This window comes from Teleopsis dalmanni, chromosome X (assembly GCF_002237135.1).
Source record: "Teleopsis dalmanni isolate 2A chromosome X, ASM223713v2, whole genome shotgun sequence".
Lineage (NCBI taxonomy): Eukaryota > Metazoa > Arthropoda > Insecta > Diptera > Diopsidae > Teleopsis > Teleopsis dalmanni.
The window spans coordinates 38,745,871-38,770,819 of NC_051848.1; positions in this window are offsets into that span (position 1 = coordinate 38,745,871).

The window sequence follows — 24,949 nt, forward strand, 5'->3', positions numbered from 1 at the left end:
ACGCAATATTGCTACTAGTAAGAAACTAAAGCAATAAGAACTATATTGAATTGAACTGGTTAAAATTCAATTGGATCAAGCAATATAATAAGTATTTATATAAGTATAATATATCAAGTAAGTATCTGGTACTTGACCATAAAAGAGACAAAAGTTTTTACAAAAGTTAATCTATTTTCTAGATATTTGAAATTAATATTAACTTTACTATATTTATACATACAATTATTTATAATATAATTAAATAACAAATATCCAAAAAAAAATATTTATATTTTTAATATTTTAAAAGTACTTACTTTTGTGCTAATATTGTGATATTACGTGAAAATTAATTCGGAAGTTAATTTAATTATACATTACATACTTTTAAAAATAAAACCCCCCAAAAAATTGAATAATTAAAAATTAATATTGACAAAAACGGTCGGTCAGCCAAAAAAAAAAATAAAAAACGGGTAAAACAATTACATTGAATATAATAAATACAACAACAACAACGAGTAACAATAAAGTTATACAGTAAAATGAACCGAAATGGTGAATCACGTTCAATTACAGCGACGTTAAGAAGAAGAACAACAACAACAACAACAACAACAACAACAATCAGTAAATATAACATTAACAAGCATACACGAAAAATACTAGCGGCAAGAGTAACAACAAATACTACAAGCAGTAACAGCAAAAACAATAACAACAACAACAGCAAAAATAAGAACAAAAAAACGAAAACTGCCATACCGCAAATACTAATGTCCAGTTTAGTTTAAGTAGGTATTAATTCCTCCCAAGCGGTTTGCAACCTCCAAATGCGACCCCCATGACTTGCGTTTTAGCCGGTCATTTCAAGTTGTGTGTTTGTTTGTATGTAGTTCGCATATCACACCGAAACGTAAATACACATACATTCATACGTACGTACAATATTTCGTTTGGTTGTAGATTGGCGTTTTGCTTCCTGCTCGTATGCAATATGTTGTGCATATTGTTCAGTGCTGTGTGCTCTGCTCTGCTCTGCTGTGTTGTGCTGTGCTTCTTCGTATTTCTTCGTGTACTTAACGAATTACGTTTATTTGTTTTTTGTTTGTTTGTTTTATTTTTCATCTTGTTTTTTGTGTTTTTGATTTATATTTATTTTTTTCACTGGTATATGGGAACTGCTTTTGTTTTATGTTCATTTTGTTTTATATATTTTTTTTTGTTCTTTTGAGTTCCTTAAATGATTGGAAATTTTATCGCATATGGAACCATAATTAATGAAACGCGTCAGTTGGTATATCGCGCAAATAAATTCTTCAACAATTAGGCAGGCAAACTAAGTTTGTGTGAGTGTGTGTGTTGTTTTACATTTATTTGTGTGTAAGTGACATTTTGTTGGCGCTCACTGTTTTGACTATTGGCAATAAACTTTGGCACAATATTTGCAATATTGTTGCAACAAAATCCAACTCTACTTGAACTAAAATCAATGTGCACTTGTCACACCTTCCTCCGATCCGAACATAGTGGCCTATATAGGTGCACCATACTAATATTAAAAAATTGAAAGTCGCTTTTAATAGCACTAGGTAGTTATCTCTCGCATAGATAATACCTTTACACAATAACCATAACGCCATCTACAGTTCTAGACAACTCAATCTGCGTAGTTTTTATGACTATAACAAAATTAGTGTACATTTCTATAGATTAATCACATTCAGTCACTGAATGTTCAATGACAACAGCGTGGAGCATTATTTTAGAAAGCATCTTCTTTTTCTTCTTCTTCATTAAAGAATTAAATACTGTTTTGTGACAACAATTGAATTGGATATATATTATGATATATCAAATTATTATGTTTCTGTAGAGCCAGACGTCTAACATTGTAATCTTGGTCATGAATTGATTTTCCATTTTTTGAACATGCAGATTCCACTCTTTCCGTCTCCGTCTACACCAAACAATTTATATGTTAAATATTAATAAATAACATTTTTTATGGTTTATGGTTGATATTATGGTTCTAACAAACATAATATCATTTTATGTTGATGTAGAGCTCCATCACGACAAACAAAACTTACGCTCTAAAGCTCTAGGTCATCTTATCTGTGCTTCTGTATGATACAGAAGCATGGACACTAATATAGAATGATGAAGTAGCTTTGGGAGCTTTTAAGGGATTTGTTATTCGTAAGAACTTTGGTGATCTACGAGTTCGGGACGAATACCGTATTCCAATAAACCACCTGTGTGAGTTTTATCATGACATTGATATACATAATTCAGCGAATTAACAGTCAGTAACTTGACTAGCTTGATCATGTCTCGTAAGTATGGAGGAGTAGTTGGAAGAAGAAGGTATAGTAGCAGACAGTGTCTCAGGTGGGGTTATCAAGGGATGAACAACATCGTTATTGATACAATTTAGTGAATTAAAATCCATCATTGACTCGATCACTGACTCGATTTCACTGCTGCAGTGAAAAAGGAGTGTGAAACGATATTTGTTGGAGAAAGATGGCGTAAAAGTAGATTGTGTCTCCGATGGAGTGATCAAATCGATGGTACACGTACCGCATTTGACATACGAGACTGGTTAAAGCGCGTACGTAGCAGAGGTGTCTGGAGATATATGCTGTGTCAACTCGAAACCTGGTAACGGATTGTTATGGCCAATGAAGTTAGTAAGATCATTTTATAGATTTTTAACTTTTTTTGTATTTTATTTTATTTTCATAAATTATCATTATCCTTGAAATTTTTTTTTTTTCATATACATACATATGTATATATAAATATAAGTTGAAATTTTCGTTGCAATTTTTAGAATGATATCGACACATTTAAGCTACTTTATGTTTATATTTATTTGTGGAAGTACACACCTTATAAATGTGACTACCTTTTACCACAATTCCATATTCCGCCCAACTACTTATTTAACAAATCGTTAAGACAGCAGTAAACCAGCGGGCGAACCATCGGGCGAACCATCGAGCGAACTAAAAACCAAGCATACCAAGCAAAAGTTCTTTCACTTACGTTTACTTTCAGGTTGATTTTGTAATTGTTTGCCATTAATTACAACAACAATTATAATTCTTACAACAACAACAACAATTAATACGAAAAACGCAATACCAATATTGTCGTGTTTATTGCTTACTTGCTTCTTCTGTTGTCGTAGTGGTTGTTATTGTTGCTGTAGCGGTTGTTGTTGTTGTTGTTGTTGGTGTTGTAATTGTTAATTTTATTTATAAGTTCAGCCAGCAATCGAGACAAGGAAACACACCTTCGTTTTATATTTGCTTAGTATTTTTGTTGTTGGGTGTTTTACTTTTTTTTCGCTTCGTTTTGTTTTTTTCTTTTTTTTGTCTTGGTTTTACTTTAATTTCTTTACTCATTGCTTTTTATATCAATTTACTTTATTTTTGTGATGTGTTGTTGTTGTTGTTGTTTTTATCCTGCTTTAATGGTTAATGGCCAGAGATTACATTTGGTTTTTTAATGGGTTACTTACTTGTCCGCATGACCAGCGCTGACCAGCGCTCATATGCTGCCATATTACCTTTCCTTGTCGTACAAACTGTCGCTGTCGTCTACATTAATTCGCCGCCTCAATGTATTTCCTAAGAAATGCGAAATGCAGGCGTCATTGGTCTTACGCGATTTGTACTTGTAATTCTTGCAAAAATTTCTTGCAGATTTATTATATTCAATAAAAAAAAACTGAGGAACGTACTGAAAAAGCCGGTAAAATATAAGGTGTTAATATATATTTTACCTTATACTCTGGTGCATTAAGCATCATTTTTTGTTTTTTTTTTTGATTTTTTTTTTCAGTTCAAAGACTTACTTACTTTGGCATTTTATGTGGTTTTCAGAAGAATTCCAATTGAAAACTTTAAATTATTACTTAACAGATTCAGCTGTGGTACTTAGCTGAATCATTTATCTTTCGGTACATCATTATTATTAATTTTTTTTTTACATTATTTTGTTCTTACAAATGAAAAGGTGACTCATCAATAAGGAAGTGAGTTCTTTAGAGTGGATTGGTATAAGTGATATGGTTGTTTTCTGTCTCGCTGAAAGACAATGGTAATTTCTTACAAAAAATGTGTGAAGAATTGAAAAACTTGACATCCGAATTAATTTGATTTTATTATTTACTATTATATGTTTTAGTTTAGACTCGATTACATTGTACTTGACTCGATAAATATGCAGTAATATGTGCAAACTTTTCTTAACAAAAATCTAAACAAATTATATACGGACTACAAACTAAGATAATCAAGAAATTATATATAGATTATATCCTAAGACCACTGATGATGAGTATTTGCCAATACTCGAAACAGCGTTGTATGGTCAGCCAAATTTCAATAAAATTAGAAGTAAATTTTTATATTTGTCCTTTCTTTCTTTGCTATTCGAAAACCCTCTAAAAATCATACATAAATACACTACAGAGGTACGATAAGCAGGGCTTCGAAACGGTAGGTAGGAAGGTTGGAGTGACGGCCTTGTTTACCAAGAAATCCCACTTGAGCACAAATAATGGCTCGTTGTGGTACCACAAGGAAAAAGCAATGTTCGTATATAGACAAGGTGATCAGTATACGACCAACGCCCAACAGAGTGGCAACGACTCCCACATTAGGTGAAGGAGAACCAACCCGACAGTGCTATGAATCTAGCTAGGTCCCTCACATTGTAGGATGACAGCTCAGTCAGATCGGTCAGAAAAGGGGCCCCCAAGATTTTTGGAACACAGTTTCCTCCTCGTCCTCAGAGCCACAATCGCGACAAAGGTCATTATAAGGAAGATCTAGTCTCATAGCATGTCTCCCTATTAAGCAATGACCCGTCAGCACCGATACCGTAGTACTGAGCAGATCTCTCTTTAGTTGGAGCAGATAACTCGTACGCTTTTTATCTAAGTTCGACCAAATCGACCTAGAAATGTGACAACTGGGCTCACTTGCACATTGTTACAGAGCAATGCTTAGATATTTTTGTTTAATTGCCAGTTTAGCTGTTGCAAGTGGAACGCCAATTTTTAATAAATGAATATTAGGGAGAAGAGCCCTAGTCTTGGCAAACTCATCCGCCCTACAGTTACCCGCAATATCCCTATGACCAGGAACCTAGAAAAGTTGAACGTTAGCGCACATAGCTAGGTCGTTGAAGGAAGCACGGCAATTTTGAGTAATAATTGATGAGGTTAAGGTGCTCACCAGTGATTTAATGGCAGCCTGCCTGTCCGAGAAAATTGAATAACTTTCTTCGGAGGTACGATTGTCGAGAATCCATTTTACAACATAATGGATAGCCATTACTTCTGCTTGGAAGACACTACAGTAGTTAGGTAGTCGAAGCGAGACACTAAGACCTGATCTTTCGAACCGGAGTTGAACCGAAAATCGAAAAAATTGTTATTTTGCTCGGCGCGAAAGGTGGTTCTCAGTTTCCCTCTTTCATTTCTAGAACATATGTTAACTCTTTGATTAGTTATTGTTTTATTATTTATTTTTTATTCCTTAATACTACTATTATAAACTTTAATGCTTTTTTCTTTTTCATTATAAAATTATTTATATCATTCATTTTGTTATTTTTTTATTTCAAGTCAATTTCGATTTTTTTTTATTATGATTTGATTTTGAATTTTCTTATTCTTGAAGCAAATCACATACAACATTAGATGTTCTAATGGCAGATATAACTTGATTAAATGGTTAAGAAAGTTTTAAATTAGCTTCTATTGGCTTCTAAGACAATACCTAATGTAATTTGTATTATCGAGTTAAAAAGATATTCTTGAAGATTAATCAGTAGATAAAATGTTGTTTTTTTGTTTTCTAAATTAAAATAATGCAAAAATTATTTATTGCTCGCATATCCGCTTCCGGTTGCTGTGCTCACCCCATTATCTATGCGTTCACATAGCACTCGCTTTGTGTTAATTAAAGCGCTGTTAATATCGGTGCGCTGTTAGTGATGTACGCTAGGCCGAGCAGTGCTGATATTCAAACCAACACGTTCGAACTGAACTTGTTGGAAGCTTTTTGGTTGTTTTGTTTTTGTTTTGAATGACATTTTTGCATGTTCAAACGAAGTCGCATCGCTGGCTTTGGCTTTCCATTGATGTTTGTGCAAAATCACTGCTTTTGCTTGCGTGCGCTCTTTTGCTCTTAGAACTTTGGCAAAAAGAAATAATGCAGACAATAAAAACAAAAGCAAAAACAAAAAAATATGACCAAAATAAAAAGAACAAAAGCACAAGAATGCGAATGCATGTTGCTTTTAAGAAAACGAACAAAATATATATTATTTCTTTACTCTTACTGAAATGTAATTTTGCTTGGTTTTTTTTTTAACAAGGACTTAAGATTGCTACGCTTTTTTTAAGAATTTTTGACTTAATGATTTTTTCTCTTAGAAAGTCTATTGAAAATAAATAAATACACGTATTAGAAATATTAAAATAATTTAAAAATATTAATAAATTGTTAAAAAATAAAATAATAATAAAAAAAACTTAAAAATATTAAAATAAATTTAAAATTTTGAAATAAAATAAAAATTTTAAAATAAATTAAAAATATTATAAATAAAATGAATAAAAAATAAAACTAAAAATTATTACACATATAAATAAGTAAATATATTAAAATATATGAAAAATATTAAAATAAATTAAGAATATTAAAATAAATTAAAACTATTTAATAAAACTAAAAATTTTTAAACATATTAAAATAAATAAAAAATATTAAAATAAATTAAAAACATTAAATTAAATAAAAAATTTTACAATATTATAAATTATAATAATATTATATTATATTTATAATATACTACATTATATTATTTTTATATAATTACTTTATATTATTATAATTTATATTATATTATTATATTATATTTTTATTATAAAAATAAAAATATTTTTTTTTTAAAGAATAATATTAAAACAAATTAAAAATTTTTAAATTAATTAATAATATTAAAATATACTAAAACATTTGTATGTTTTATTTACTTGAATTGGATGTAGAAAATTCAATTTTTTTTAGTTATACTTTTCAGAATCTTTATTTTTTTTTTTATTATGAATTTAGATTAAATTGAAATTTTTTTAATAGAAAAAAAAAACAATTAATTTATTATATTTAAGATGTTTTTAAATTTTCATTAGCGTATCTTAGCCAATTTCTTAGAAAAAATTTCTTTCCCTTTTGCATTTTCTTTATGCAACAACATATTTTCTTACTTGCAGCAGCAGCTGCTGTTGCTGCTTCTGTTATTCTCGATGAATCAATATTTCTACAATAACAAATTGCATTATGACCCCCACTAGGCGCATACACGTGCACAACAACTCACCCATACACGAACACACACACACACACACACAAACATTTACATGTATAAAGCATATCCTTGACTTTTTTGTCTTGAGGTTTTTCTTTGCACATAAATTCTTTTTCTTAGGTTACGTTGTGTTCTCATTGCTTTACGAGAAAATTTGCGTCTTCCGCGTTTTACACCTCAATGACGACAAATACAACAACAATAACAAAAACAACAAGTACAACAACAACAAGTACTATATCAACTTCAAAGAAATAAATAAACCAGCAATATACTAGCAACAACAATAACAATAATAATAAAATTAATAATAATAATAATAATAATAATAATAATAATAATATTAATAATAATAATAAACATAATAATAATAATAATAATAATAATAATAATAAAATTAATAATAATAATAATAATAATAATAATAATAATAATAATAATAATAATAATAATAATAATAATAATAATAATATTAATAATATTAATAATATTAATAATAATAATAATAATATTAATAATAATAATAATAATATTAATAATAATAATAATCACTTGTAAGATGATGACGCCGACAATGACGATGACTATGAAGACAGAGACGACGTCGACTACAACGACGACGCCAACGTCAACAGCATTGTTGGCACAACCAAACGACGGGGTTTTCCCGATTAATCCTGTCTGCCAAAACTACGCAACATACAAACAAACACATATACCAAAATGTATGACAGCAACAACAACACAACAAGAATAAAAGCAAAATATAAAAATGTTGAATGAAAAATAATGCAAAAAATGAACGTATAAGGAAAAACAAAAAACAACAAAAGAAAAAAAAATTGCAAAGCAAAACGTAGCATGAAAATGAAAATAATAATAATAATAAAAAAAAAATAAAACCGCGATTGGTGACACGTGCTTTTTGCAGCTGTTTTGGAAAAATTTGGAGAGAAAAAAAAATAAAACACAACAACAATAACAACAACAACAACAACAAGGCAAGGCAAGTAAAGCTCAAGTGAAATGAAATGAAATGAAATGAAATAAAAGCAACAACACTCACACTGGTTAGAAAAGAAATAAAGCAAAAGATCAAAAAAATAAAAACAAAAAGAATTTGCTGTGTGGAAAATGTGATGTTGTGATGTGGAGCAGACAGAATAGTGGAAGAGACAACATAAGAGAGAAAATCAGAAAAACAAAACAAAACAAAAACCAAATTGCAATGTTATACGAATGTATGCATTCAAAATGCTAGCCAACAACAACAACAACAACAACAATAACAACAACAACAGTTGGCAGCAAAAGGCTACGTATAAGTTTTACCATAAAGACGTTAAGACTCGACGCGGCATCGATGTCAACGTCAATGCTGTCTGTGCCAATATATACGGAACTGGTGCTGCTGTTGGTGCTGCTGCTGATGATGATGTTGACTATGGTTCGTAATAGTTCACAATGGTTTGGCAAATGTTGGTATCATTGTTGGTGGTGGCCGCGGCGGCTATGGCACAACAAATGGGTGTCAGGCCAAAGCTTTATCTGTCTGTCTGTCTGTCTGTTCGTTATTCTGTATATTAGTGCGGCTATTGGTTTATTACTCTGTCTGTCTGTTTGTTTGTTTGTTTGTTTGTATATGTATGTGTGCTAAGCCATATTAAGATTTAAGCAGTGTGAAACAATGTGGTGAGTTGGCCTCAACAAAAATTTTGCTGCTTCTGCTAATATTTCTGCTACGATATTTGCAAGCACCACTAGCTTACGCTGCTTGTATAGGCTGGCTTGTGCAGCCGCTGCTGCTGCTGCTGCGGCAGCAAAGGCGCAATGTTGTTTGGCAAATTGCATTATTATGCGAATGACTGCAATGCAACAACGACGTACACGTACACTAAATACAATAACAAATATAACAAAAATAATAGCGCTAGTATCAACACCAACAACAACAACAACGACAACGACAACAACAACAAATACTACTAATAATAATGAAAAACAGTAACCAGAGCAGCAATGAGACAAGAGCTTTTCAAATTGCCGCCCTGTGTTGCATTTGTGCGGTTGTTATTGAATTAGTTGGGGGCGCATATTATGCAACACACACACACACTCACACACACGCATACAAACAATCAAACATTCATTTCGTTTTGAATTTCTATGCGCGTTTATTTGTTTGTTTGCTTGTTTCATACACAAAGCAGCACAAACACACACACACACACACACAGCGTATACGTACTATTACTGAGTCTGAGGAGATATGAAAATTTGTAGATGCAGCAAAGTGAGCGCTTGTGCATGTGCATATGCAGGTGTATGTATGTGTGAGTGTGTTTTGTTTGAGAGTGCCTATGCAAGTCAGTCAGTTGGTCTATTTCTCTCTTTTCTCCGTCCGTCTGTCATTCTGTCTGTCAGTCTGTTTGCCTGTGTTCTTACATTGCGCATATTTACATTAGTGTGTCATGTTGTGCTTCGTGTATTTTTGCAAAGTAATGCAAAATGCCGTTTGGTAGGCCATGCGGCAGTTGATGATTAAGGGGCTCACAACTGCAGCAGCAGTGACGTTTGGTGAGGTGGATAAGGTGGTAGTGGTGGTGGTGGTGGTGGTGGTGGCGATGTTGGTGATGGTATGAGGTTTGCTTAAAAAATTAATGGAATTTCACTCTTTCCAAATGTTAATTTGAATTTTTATTAGGTTTTTAGGCATTTTGTTGTCGTTATTATTTTAGTTGTTGTTTTAGTGTGTGTGTGTGTATGTGTGTGTATGTTGTATTTGGTTTTAGTTTAATTTTTGTTTTTGTTTTATTCAGAGTTCGCTTCGTTTAGTTTAGTTCTTGTCATTTTTGGGTTCGCTTATTATTTGCTTTTGTTTTTGTTTTTGTTTTTGTTTAATGTTTTCTATATTACTATAAAGCCAAATAGTGCGACTGCGTTAGAAAATTGCATTTATTAGAATTCGCTGCGCTAGGATGAAAAATATTGCAACAAAGTGTATAAGCAACAACAACAACAGCACCAGCGGCAGCACCAACACCAGCATTAGGCATTAGCAGCGATATTTGTAGCGACAACAATAGCAATGACAGCAGCAAAAATAAATTAAAAATGCAGCTGCAGTGGTTGTGATTCCAAAAATTTGGGCAAAAACAAATAAATACACACATACACATATAAATACATACACACACATCCAGGACACACCATTTATAAAACTAAAAAAACACTTTAAGGCACATAAATATATATATTTTAAAAAATAAAATAAAAATAAAATAAAAATAAAAATTAAAATAAAATAAAATAAAATATAATTTAATTAATTCAGTTTTTTTTCTGTATAATAAAATAATATTATTAAATTTTTGTTACCCGTTTATTGATATTATTTCCCAATATTTTAATAATTCATAATTTAATTCATTTTTTATTAAATATTTCATTTTTAAACAAATACTTTAATTTATGAAAAAGAAAAAAGTTTTTTATGCTAATCGAAGCTCATCGGATTTATTAATTTGCAAGTGTGAAATCGAAGCTCAAAAAAATACACATACGCCACGTTGTGCACGCAACCACAACGAAAGTGAAGAGAAAACAAAGAATGAAAAATAAAGAATAAAAATTAATATTTTTATATTTTAGTACATAATTTTTTCGCTAAATTTATGTACTTTAGTTATTTTATACAATAGCTGTATACGGCCGCTCTTAATTGCAGGGAAAAACAATAACTCTCTTCCTAAAGTCTCTAATTTCTATGCAAAAGAACAACACTACACAAACACTCTAACAGACTACTTATAAAGTCTCTAATTATTTAAGTGAAATTGGGAAAAATTTTTGATCAAAGCGATAAGCGATATGCTGTGAGTCTTCAAACAATAAGTCTCTTGCTAAAGTCTCTGGCAACAACACTACTCACTTGTTCTTGTTCAGACTAGTTCAGACTAGTAATTTATCCACAGTCTCTAAAAGATTGTGGATAAAATTGTCATCTTAACGTTTAATGACAAGTTTTAATGAATATTTCAATCTTCCAATAAATTCTGTCTATCCATCTTATCTGTCAAAAGTATATTTCTATACGTATTTTGGCAAATACGCTTTTGTCTTCAACAGGAAAATTCCTAATATAAATAAATAAATAAATATATAAAAGTTAAAATTCCTAAAAAAGCCAAATGGACTTTAAAATATTTTCGATAGAACAAGTCAATATTTGAAATCAAAGTTATCAAAAATAGTTTATAAAAAAAAAATTCAAATAAGATTAAAGTTCTAAAGTTTTTATTTTCATCCATATTTCGACTATAATCTATAATCTTCTTCTGGGTACTAGTAAAATATTTTTATAATAGATTCATGAGTGATAAAATTAACAAGTTTAATACTGTGACTGTCGTTGATTTCCGATTGCCCCAAAAAAATATATAATATGTTGATTAAAAATTGTTTTTTTTTTTGAAAAATTTTTAATTACTTTTGTGGACCGTATTTATTTCAAAAGTATTGTAATTTTTTTTTATCTTCCCTACATTAATACCTCATTATTTTACAATATTATCTTTATCGCTAAAGGAATTCCCATGCATTACACAATTTTTAGGTCTTCTCTGTACTTGACTTTTAAGATTAGTTATCCACTTTCAATAGTTTAGAATTGTTAACAATTTAATACCAGTTTTTACCATTATTTTTTACAACAAATTATAAAATAACCACTTCAGCACTATAATATATAATATAATAAGAATCAGACCTTTAAAAACTTTGGGCATAAAGTTGTGTACCCTTTTCTGAGATGGAATATCGGAAGCAAAGCGATGTCAAGAAAGTGATCTAAAAGATTTTTGAAGACGCCAGGCGTATGTCTTGTTAGTCTTTTCAGACGTTCAAGCATTACGTACTTCTCAGTTTAAGTTATTTTAAGAACAAAACCCATAAAATGATGAAGGAAGATTTGTGTACTGCATTTCGGAATGAGATGCTAGTAGTATGGTTACATCAACTAAATCATGTAAAAAGTTTTAGATGTGGCTAAGTGTATGTCTTACAAAGCGTGGTATTTTAAGGAGAAGACCTTTAAAAATATGACATTAATACTAAATATTGCTTTTTAGCATGGGCTCTAAAAGAATTGAAAAGTTATAATTTAAATATATTTAAGTATGTGGTCATGTTCTCTTAAGTAAATCATACATTCTTTTTGAAGATTTATTATCAAATTAAATTATTTCTATGCAACTACATGGTTCTGTTCTCTAATGCAATATATACAGTCTTAGTCTTTATTATCAGTTTAAATTAAATTTTGAATAAGACTAGGTACAGACGGCGTCCCAATAATAATTTATATCTTTTAATTCGAGTTCTACTATTCTATTAAATGTTATAACCGACCTACTGGGGCACTTAGAATCTTGTCAGTTTGCATGTTTTAATTTAAGTCTCCTTGTTTTATTACTAGTCATAATATTGTCTATTACCCAAGGCAATTATGTCGCTACATTAATACTTTCCATGTTTCAATTCGAGTTCCAGTGTTCTATTCAATATCATGACCGACCTTAGACTTTGGGGCGTTTAGAATATTGTCTGTTTCTCAAATTTGCTACTGTTATAAGAACAGGCAATGATGTCGCTATATGAATAATTTCAATGTTTTAATGCGAGTTCCAATGTTCTATTTAAAAAATCACGGCTGACCTACTGGGGCGCATAGAACATTGTCTATTACCCAAATTTGCTACTGTTATAAGAATAGACAATAATGTTGTGGCTCTGTGAATAATTTGCATGTTTTAATTTGAGTTTCATTGTCTTACTTAGTACCATAAGTCATGTCTGGCTTACTGGGGAGTTTAGAACTATGTCTGACAACAAATTTTGCTACTGAGCGTGTGTCCTATTAAAACTTAAATAGCTTTTTATAATATATCGCTTTTCGTGTTTTTTTTAATGAATTAAATATAAATCATATAAAATTTTAAATATTTAAACTCACATGGAAAAGTTAATTAGTAGCAAAATTTGATATTTTATTGTGAAATCTCAGTCCATTTCAGCAATGGACTCACACTCGTTTACTGCTATCTAGGGTGCAGGGGGTTAATGGCAGACGCTCATTCAAAAATAACTTATTTTCTAATAAATTATAGCATTTTTATTTTTATGCCTATTTCCATTATTATTTTTTAAATAAAAAATATAATGGAGTATGTATAACTTTTTGTTTTTTAGGACTTCTTGGCTGTATGTTCTCATACTGAGCCTAGCATTTGTACCCTTTTTAAGCAATAAAATAACTTTTTTTTCTCTTATTTTCAGTTTTTTTTTTCATGCAAAAATTTTTATACTGATTTTATTATTGTAAATATAATTTTTTTTGTTTTTTTTTCTCATTTTTGGCAGCCATTAAATTATAAGTATATCCTTACCTAAAAAAACACATTAAGTACGCGGTTTGCCATTGTTTATTATGAAATTTCTTTTCATTTTTAAAATATTTTTTTTTGTTTTTTTGTTTTTTTTGTTTTTTCTATTTTGTATTTTTTTAATTTTTTATTTATTTTTATTTATTTCTATTTTTGAGAAATGTAATGTTTTTTTTTCGTTTTGCGTTTTTTTCAAAATAATTTTTATGATTTTTATGAGCCCAGCAATGCAAAAAGGATAATTAAGAGTGCTTATTTATCTAGAACGGCGACGAATGGCCGGCAACTGGCAACTGGCAACTGGCAACTTTGAAACGGCAAAAATCACTGTTCATTTGTCCCACCACCCAGAAAAAAGTGAAAAGGTTCGAATAATAAATGCGGTAAAAGAAACTTTTTTCTTATGATAAATGTTCTAAGAAATATTAAAAAAGATATATATATATATATAAGCGTATATCTTTATGTAGATATATGCTCATACAAAAAGCAATAACAACAACAAGTTAAATACACCGATATTACAACAAAACAGTGCAAAGGAGTTTCCAGTTTTCAGTTTTCAGTTCACAGTTCATTTTTTTTTTTCTTCTCGTATTTATTTAATCACTATGAAAGGGGTGCAGCAGATAAATTGTAAAATCAATAGTAGAAAATTTTGACCGAAATATAGGCATATCCGTACAACCACTCACTCACAGATACTCACACACACACACACACACACACACACATACACACACCATGAAAGAGTCTTACAATAATATTTGCTTTTGGGTATTAATATATTTATGGCTTTTAACATTTGCACAACTAATTATGTTTTGACCATAATTACCCCCTCAAAGCACAACGAAAAAAAAAACAAAAAAAAAAACCCCGTAATGAACTGGGCAATTGAATGCAGCAGCTACAGTTACTCATTCCCCGGTTTTGGGTTGACTTAGTGGTGGACCTTAAATATTGGTGCCAGCATCTTTGAGTAATCGTAAAATTGCTTACGTTTACGTGTTGTGTAAGGATACGTAAGTCACCATTGTGTAATTTTAAAATTTTAATGGCCTCGATGGAGGATTACTAAACTTCGTATATGCAGGATATATGGAACTAAGTTCAGGAATATATCAAACACTAAGCAAAAGTAAATTTCCATTAACAATGATATTAAGAAATGAAGCTTTACTCATACAGCCCCAAAATTCAACTCAAACTATGACGTATGTGATGTTATAGGTAAAACCTATAAATATATAAATTAAATATAATAAAATAATATATATAAATAATATATATATATAATATATATATAATACCTATAATAATATGCGATTCGTGGAGTAACATTAGCTTGACTTGCTCAGCATTACGTTCTTAGATTAGGTTCTAGAGTATTTGGCAATGTTTGAAATAGCTGTATGGTCAGCCAAATATTTGATTAATTAAAATAATATATAATTAATTTTTGTTGTTGTATTTCACTACTCTTCGAAAAAAACTTCTTTATAAAATAATATAGTCAGCCAAAAATTTAATTAGTTAATTTAATTGAAAAAAATGTTGTTGTTGTAGTTCTCTACTGTTCGAAACCTCTCTATAATAGCTGCTATTAAGTAAAATAGACACTGCCGTTAAAATGCAATATACAAAAATAAATTAAAGTTTGTCATATAATTAATATACATTTTACTTATAAATTAGAGATTGCTCAAAGTGTTTACTTCAAAGTGTTCAGATCGACACCTATAACATGTTTATTGATTTTGAACGTAAAGTCATGTTTACACCTAATACACACTACGTAAAATATTTCATGATCGTTTTATAATACCATTAGAGAAAAGTTTCAATATAGAATTTTCATACTCTCAATAATTGCGACAAAAATGAGTTTCAATCTCCTAGTCTATACTATCGTCTGTGACCCCTCACTAAACCTACCACAAGACTGATATTTTTACGCGGCATTTCAGAGAGAGAGAAAGCGGTCAACTTGCGTGCCGATCCCAGCATAACGTTAATACTGGATAATAAAATAGTATTTACCCATTTTTATTATTTGCAGAATAGCCGATCTCTTGAAATAAAACCACGAAGAATCTAACAACTATTTAAAGCATTCCATCTGGAGAGCTTGACTACAAGTTGTTTTTGCCTAAAATAGCTATAATCAGAGACCCGATAATATTTCATTAAATAGGTAAAAATGCAATAAAAGTTTTAATAGGGATTAATATTTCAAAACAGATATAAGTTAACTATGTATGAAATGAAGAAGTACGGATAGAGTCGCATTTCTCTTCTAAACTTTTAACAAGTACGTCTTATAATTCTTGTAATGCTAATTTTTAGTTATATTGAAATGGGTAGGCCTAATGGTATGAATAGTTTGGTTCTCCATCGCTCACAACTTGACCACTTGAACGAAAAAGGGGACCGGAATAGGAGTTGTGTTCCATTACACTATGACAATAAATGATTCAATGATGAATTGATAGAACTTGGTTGGGAAGTTTTGATGGATCATCCGTAAATCCTGGTTTTTAATACTAAAGTTTTTAATAGTGTATAATATGAACTAATGGAAGATAATGTAAAGTGGAAGTGAGAACTGTAAATTGAATTGCATTTGTCTGCTAAATATCCATTAACGAATCAAATGCTTCTCTTGATGGAAATTTAAAATCATTTTAATATAAGTTTGGTGATGAGATTTTTTTATATAAGTAGATAGAACATTATATATCGCTATAGAAGGTAACTGTCTGTCCGTCCTTGAATACCCAGAGATTATATATAATGTTTTTTTTAACAAATATTAAGAATAATTCTCTTGTCATGTAAAGAAAATAAAATAATAAAAATATTAGAAATAAATTTTAACCGAATAGTTCACGAATTGATTTGTTGGATTATATATAAAATAGTTCTTCAAGATTTTATACTAGGGTCTAAATATTAGATTTGTATATATATAAGCAAAATATGTTAAAAATTACACAGCCTAAATTGAGTTGTAATTTATCTTTTTTTTATAAGTATGGGCTGTTTCATCGACTGGATTTTTAGAGGAAAATTAGATAGTTACTGATTACAAAAATTAGCAGAAACCATGTGGAGATTTATGTTAGCTAGATATATCAGTTCTCAGCGTATTGTATATAGATAACTAGATAAACAAATGAAAACCTTGCAAAATCGATAGAATTTTAAGCAAAAATAAGAACTGTAAAACACTAGATCGTATATGCAACCGAACACCATTGGATTGCAAGTAGAATCTTATAAACTATATATAAATATTTATATATTATAATATATGCATAAAATGTAACCTTAATTTCTTGAAGGTTTTTTGAAAATTATAAGCAGAAAAGAAGGAGAGAAAAGCTGGACGAAAAGAAGAGGGGAAAGCAGGAAGAAAAAAAACAGAATAAGAATAAGGGAATTAGACAGTTTGTAAAGGAAGAGCAGGACTTTTATAAAATGGCGCAAATGAAATGCCGAGAAAAACATAACAGCGACGAAATGTTATAGAACAATAGTGCAGGCGAAAAAGAAAACAGGGGCGGAACAAAGCAGTAATGGGAAAGTCATATGAAGAAAAAAGAAGAAACGAAGCATCAGAAAGATCTTACATTATTTTAATATAAGGTAAAATTTAAATAATGAAAATTAAAAAATTCATGAAATTTATAATCAATTTCTTTCGTAACATTTTAAATTAATTTATTAATTTAATTTAATTGAAATTAAATAACTTAATTGAAATTAAATCCAATTTAGAAATGTAATTTAAAATAAAATAATTTATTTTAAAATAAATTAAACTAAATTATTAAATTAAATTAAATAGTTTAATTTAATTGTAATTAAATAATTAATTTGATTCAATTGAAATTATTAATTTAATTTTATTTAATTGAAATCAAATAATTTAATTTAATTATAAAACTAAGCAATTGAGTTCTAACAAATGGATTATGCAGGAGTTGTCAAAATGAAGAGGAAGTAGAATCTATCAACTACTTTCAGTGTCTCTGTCCAGGACTTCAGACAAGGCGACTTCAATGTCTTGGGGATGGCTTTTTCACTGGCTTGGTAGAGATAACGTAAGCAAACTTATCGGATCTCCTCAATTTCATCTGGAAAACTAGATGGTTTAACAAGGATTATAAAGTTTAGCAACTCGCCTCTTCCGGCAAAATTTTTTGAGGGCATCACAATGGGCAATATATGCCTCCGAGTGGAAGTGCTGACAACTTAACGTAAGCTAACCAATTGAAGAATAATTAAAACCTATTGTAATCATATCTGGAATTAACGTGCACTGGATACTCGGATACTCGTTTCAGCGAAACTCGTATCGCTGAAGGGTTTTGACAAAAATACACCTGAGGTTCTAAGTATTTTTGTAATATTTTTTTTTGCGCGTAATTAGTCAATCCATGGCAACTTAACGGCTTTACATGTAATTAACTTGACCGATCAAATATCTTAGCAAAATTTCATGTTTTACTAATTTTAAATTTTGATTTTGACCAAAAAAAAAATTGAATATATAAAAGATAAGTCAGCAGCAGTAAAATAACAATAAAAAAAATTTTAAAAATTAAAAAAAAAGCAACAGAAAAGATACAGAAATTCGTTCAATGACCGTATTTGTTAGTAATTTTGTTGTTGTAATAGTTGTTTTAGCATATTATTGTTTATTAATATTTAATGTTTCTTCTATGAATGTTTTTTTTTATTTTCTTTTTCGTCTTCTTAATATTTAAACAAAAGATTAAAATATTTGAAAAAAAATATTAATAATGTAAATGTTAAAGTTTCTTTGTTTGTTTTCAATTCTTTCTTTATTTTTATGTTTTACTAATTTTGCTTCGTTTTTATTTCTAGCAAAAAAGATATTTTATTTTTTTTTTTTTTTTTGTGAATTATTGGTACCAAAATTTGATTTCTTCTAGGTTAGCCGAAGACTCTCTTCTTCTGCGTTTGGTATGTGCTAAATGTTTGTTTTTTTTTTGTGACTTACTGCTGGACTTACTGACCGCGGCTTCAAAGCGGTACATGGCAGTGTGGATAAATGTACAAATAACCAGACCCATATATTGCTTAAAGAGTTTTGACAAATGATTTGATCTTTTTATTTAATGATTACAAAATATTTTACTAAACATAGCCAGACTTCTTCAAGCAACTAATGAAAAATTAGCAATAATTAAATTAACAAAAATTAAAAAAATTATGCTATATAATTAAAACTGAATGAATGTGAAAATTATGTACTAAGAATATTGTTTTCTATTTAGAATAATAAAAAAAAAAGAATTTTTCTAATGGTTTTGATTTTTATTATTATTGAAATGATCAGAAAAATGTAGATAATTATTTAATCCAACAATTTTTTGTTTTTTAACTATAAAACAAAAATTATTAATATTATTAAATTAATTAATTTTCATTGAATTTTTTAAAAAAAATTCAAAGTCATTTATATAAGAAAAAATAAACGAAAAATGAATCTAATATTACTAAGAGGTCTTTCCTCGTAAAGACGATTATATGCACTTATTTTATAATGAAAGCAGTGCACTTCCTTAGAAAAAAATTATTAATAAATTATTAAAAATTTAAATAAAAATTATACTGAAGATGACTCTAAGAAACTCAAAAAACATGTTTTATATATTTAATAATATTAAATTCTTAAGCAAAATACAATTGATTCATAAAACCGTGCAAAAATTGTATAGACACATTTTCAATTTATCGAAAGTAGATATATTATAAATATATATATCTCAACTTAAAAGTGACTCTTCAATATTCAATATAAAATATTCAAATTACCAATCGACAAGGTCGATCCAGATAAACGTTTGTATAATTTATTAGCGCAGAAAATAATCTAAATTATATCACATTACATGGAATAGGAACCGTTGAAGAGATTTGAAGGAACCGTTAAAGATATATCTCATTAGCGATATTCAAAATTTATGTATTTTTTAAATTTTCAATATTTTTCTTTTAGTTACTTGTAAATATAACTGAACTATAAGCTATAACTATTAGCAGGGACGTCAGTTAAGCGGTGCTCCGCTTTTTGGGGTCATCAGACTTACAAAAAAAACTTTATTGTTGGCGTAATACCGATTATACGTAAATCTATACAAACAATATAAACAAAACAGCGTAAAAAAATAATCGGATCCCATAAATTATAGCAAATCTCTTTAAGAAAAATCCATTATATTAGTTAGGAAAAAAAAACAAATAGAAAAACAAACTAGGACAGTGCAATAAATAAGAAAATATAGGTTGGGAATAAATGTTATGAAAAAGATAATGAAGATTTAACTAAAAACAGAGATAATGCAAAGCTAGAACAGCGATAGGTTTCTCCAACTAAGTTAGAATTAAAAACAAAAAACATATTGAAAATGTAAAACCAGAACAACGTTTAGCGGATCACTTGGTGCAATACTGAAGTTCCCCTAAGAGGTGTGATGCAATAACTTTAGCTATTTTCTCATCCTATAACTCTTAACTTACAATATATAACACTCCTCAGCCCATCATAGTGTGAGTGTTCAGTCCACCTTTTATGTAAATGTCGGGCAGGAAAATGATTTAAGTAACATCAGTCAATATTTATATGTAATAATTCTGTATCTATATTACAGAATTGATCACCTTTCTTCATAATTAGACTTTAAAAGACTTTTAATAATAGCACATAAATTATAAAAACAGTTCTGTTCCACTGTTTTCAATATTGTATATATAACATAATATCTTTTGATTTTTCTTTTATCGTTTTCGAGATCTACGATGAGAACAAACCCATGCACGTACGATTCAAAATATAAATAATAGCTTTATAAATTCTTTATAAACTATATAAATTCTAAACTTTATAAATTCTTTATAAACTTTAAAAAAAAAATAATAACCTTTTAATAAATTAATTTTTTTATTATCTCTCAAAACAAAAAAAAAAGTATCTCTGATATACTTTGGCTAAATTTGCTGTCTTAGACAAATTTTTTAAAGTTTGTGTCTTAATATTAATTTTAAATTTATTTAAATATGACTATAAAAAATTATAATATAATAAATATTGTTATATTTGAAATAATTACCTTAATTAAAACGGCTTCTGTTTATTTGTTGTTGCATTTAAAAATTTTCGCAAAAGGTGTGGCGTTTAAAAGAATATTTAAAAATTGTTTTTTTTTTTATTATTTTTTTTACTATTATTCTTATGTAAAATATTTAACACTTATTATTATATATAAAGTTTACTTTAATTGTAGGAATTATATTTCATTATTGAAACTGTACTTAAGACCAATGAAGTAGGCTTTTTAATAAAAATTATATATTTTTTTTTCAAAATAAAAATTAATTTTTTTCAATTTGCTGCTGTTTGATTTGAAAAAAAAATTAATTTAATTAAATAAAGTTGATAGTGAGATTAAAAAAAGGCAAAAGATTTTTTAAAAAATTACTAAAAAAATAATAAAATGAGATGTCTTGAATATAGGTATATAACACGATATGGGTGTTTCGATTTTTTTCTCTCAAAGCTGAATATGATTCCATGGATCATTGCAAGTGTTGTTCCTAAGTATTTTTTTATAAATAACTATAAACGGATTATAAATAAGTTTTTGTTTTAATTTTCAAATTTTTTATTACATGAGTATATTATTTTATGTTCATATAAGACGTGTGTATTTTAAAAAAACATTAAAATATGATTAAAATATTTTTATTTTTATATTTTAAATATTTTATGTTTAAATTTTATTTTATCATTTTTTAAATTATTTAAACTGTTTTTTTCTAATTTTTTATACATATTTTCTCCATGATTCTTTTTTTTATATATTTTCCTCACTTAATATTTTTAATATATTTAATTTTTATTTTTGTTAAAAAATATTTTATTATACATTAAATTAAATTTTATTTTATAACTCTTAAGTTTTTTACTTTTAGTTGATTTATATAAAAAAATATTATATTGTGAAATATTTTAGTATTTTATTTTTGCTAAAGTATTACTCTTTTATATACAACTTATTATTAACTATAAAACAATAAAAGCATAATTATTTTTTCTTATTTTTTTTGCTGTCACACATATAATTATTTTATTTTTATTATATTGTATAATATGATTTTGATTCAAGCTTTGTATATAATAGTTTTGATATGCAAGTTTCACAATGATATATTTCTTATTATTAAAATTATATTTATTAAATTAATTTTTTATTACAATTTTAATTTTTATTGGTTTTTTTATCTGTTATATTTTTATAAAATATTTATAAATTGAAATATATTAATAAATCTTTTTCAGTACATTATTTATATAATGATTTATAAAAAATTTGTTATTATACTTATAAACATTTTTTAAAAATATAATAAAAACTGCTAAATAAATAATTCTCCTTTTTATTTATTTTATATAGTTATTTCTAATATAAATTTTTGATTCTCAAGGTTTATAAAAAGCAAATATTTATTATTACAGCTTATTAAATGCCTTTAAAATATTATAAAATATATATTCCTTCTTCATATTTTTTCGTTTATATTGTTTCATTTTTTATATTATTTTTTCTTTCATATTTTATTTTCACAACTATCAAAAAAGTATAACATATATATATATTTAATCTGAAGATGGAATTAAATAAATAAATTTTATTTAGACAACTTCCCTAAGTATTCAGCTATAATTTGTTTATTATTTTAAATTGTTTATAACTATAAAAAAAATATAATACATATTCGAAAAAATGATGCATTTTAAACATATCCAAAATAGGGTTTTATGTTGGTAATTTAATATTAAACTAACTAATTGCAATTATTCCGCTTAGTTCTTTTCTTTTTATTATTTTACAAAGTGAAGGTAATGTGAATTATAATCTAATGCAAAATTTGTATATAATTTATGTCACTTATTTTCTAACTCGAAAGTTTATTGAAATTTATATTCATTTTAGAATTTCTTTGTTAGCTTTTACATAGTTATTGTTTATATAATATTTTATGTTGTTAATTACTATAGAAAAGTATTTTTTGCATAATAAAGGAAATTATATTTGTTTTATTATTATTTCATGGAATAATTTTTACTCATTTATATTATTATGACAATGACGTCAGTGTGTCATGATTATTATTAGTATCTACAAATATTTTTATTATTAAATTTAAAATTTATTTTTAATTATTCAACAAAATTTACCCAGAACGACTAGGATGATGTGGCAGTTGGTCTAGTTGACCAACTAACTTTGAATTTAAGGGTCTATTATGTTACTACTGTTTAACATGGAACTTTAATCATTTTATTTATAAAATCATTTTTATAATGTATAGTTCCTTTTTTACCTTTAAGCTTTGAACACGTCTGTGAAGAAAATGAATTCATACGTGCATAAAAAGCTTGACCCGCTTGTACCTAGAACCCAGAAACTGCAGAAGTGTTCAATTGTTACATATCGATACATCTATGAATTTAAAAATATTTTTTAATATCCAGAGCTTTTAATAATAATAAAAACAAATAAACCAAGTTTGGTATTAAAAGTCGATATAGATAATGTCCCAAAACGAATCGTGCTGGGGCTGTAAAAACTGCATTAGAGGCTACCCAAAACAGGATGAACAAAGTTAGTGAAGATCTGGGTCTAAGACGTTAAAGAATACAAACTAAGTTACTGAGAATCTGGGTTTAAGATGTTAAAGAATACAAACTTGTGCTTGTGATGAGTTGAGAAAAACTTAATTTATTTTATTTATAATTATTTTTTTTAATTATTATATATACATTAAATATTAAATATGTTAATATTAATTAAAATTATATTAAAATAAAATGAAAATTTTATTATTTTAATATTGTCTTATGTATAGCTATAAGCTAATATTAGTAATTTTGAATATATGTTAAAATAATAAATATTATGATTTTTAATAATCTTTAAATAATAAAGAGAAAAAAAATTAATATTTTAAAAACATTTAAGTATTAAATTTTTATTTTAAAATGTTTTGTGTTAATTTAAACTAGCAATTTTTATTTAATTATTTATTCAAATCATTTAAAGAATTATATTTTTATATTGATTTATATCGCAATTGTTGAAATTGTATTATATTATATTTAATTATAATAACTTATAATATTAATATTATATATTATAATTATATATTAAATACATTTATTATACATTTATTATTATATGTATTATAAATTATATTCTTCTGATAAATGATTATCAAAACATCAATGTAATGTTTAAAGCTTCATTATATATATTATATTTTTGTTTAAAATTGTTATTTTTATTATATTATTGAATTAAATCATTTAAAGAATTTTATTATTTTAATTTTATTAATAATAATTTTACAATTTTATGCCTCTGCTGTAATGTGTAATACGTTATATTATACATAATATTCTTAAGTGAATAAATGTTTTAGTTTAGCATAATTGCATATGAAAACATCACTGTGATGTTTAGTTTATTGTTTCCGGAAGAGCCGTAACTTCCCACACTTAGAGATAAATAAATATATTAATATTCTAAAGTATTTATTATTAAAATGGATGTGTTACAGCGAGGTTACGCTAGAATACAGCTTAGTTAGTTTATCTGATAATGTTACATACTGAAAGTGTGTGTTTAAGGTGTCGATGACTCTCAATATACGTGATATACGGCTAGGAACCGAAATGGATGTTTCTAGGTAATGAGCTTTAATTTGGTAAGGAGGTAGCCAGCAGCATTTTAAGCATTTGTTTATTTCTAAATTAATTAAATTATACGTATAACATATTATATATATATGTATGTATTATATATATTACTTTAGTACATAAGTTTGTTTTTTTTTAAATTAAATTTTATTTATAAAGTCCGGAGAATTGTTGGATCTCTTATTATAGCAATTTTTGCTATTATTAGTATTAATTATTTTTCTTACTTTATGTTCACTTATTTATTTAAATCCTTTTAATTATCAATATATGTATCTAAAAATTATTTTCTGTTCTAATTGTTATATTAAAATTTTAGCAATAAATTATACAA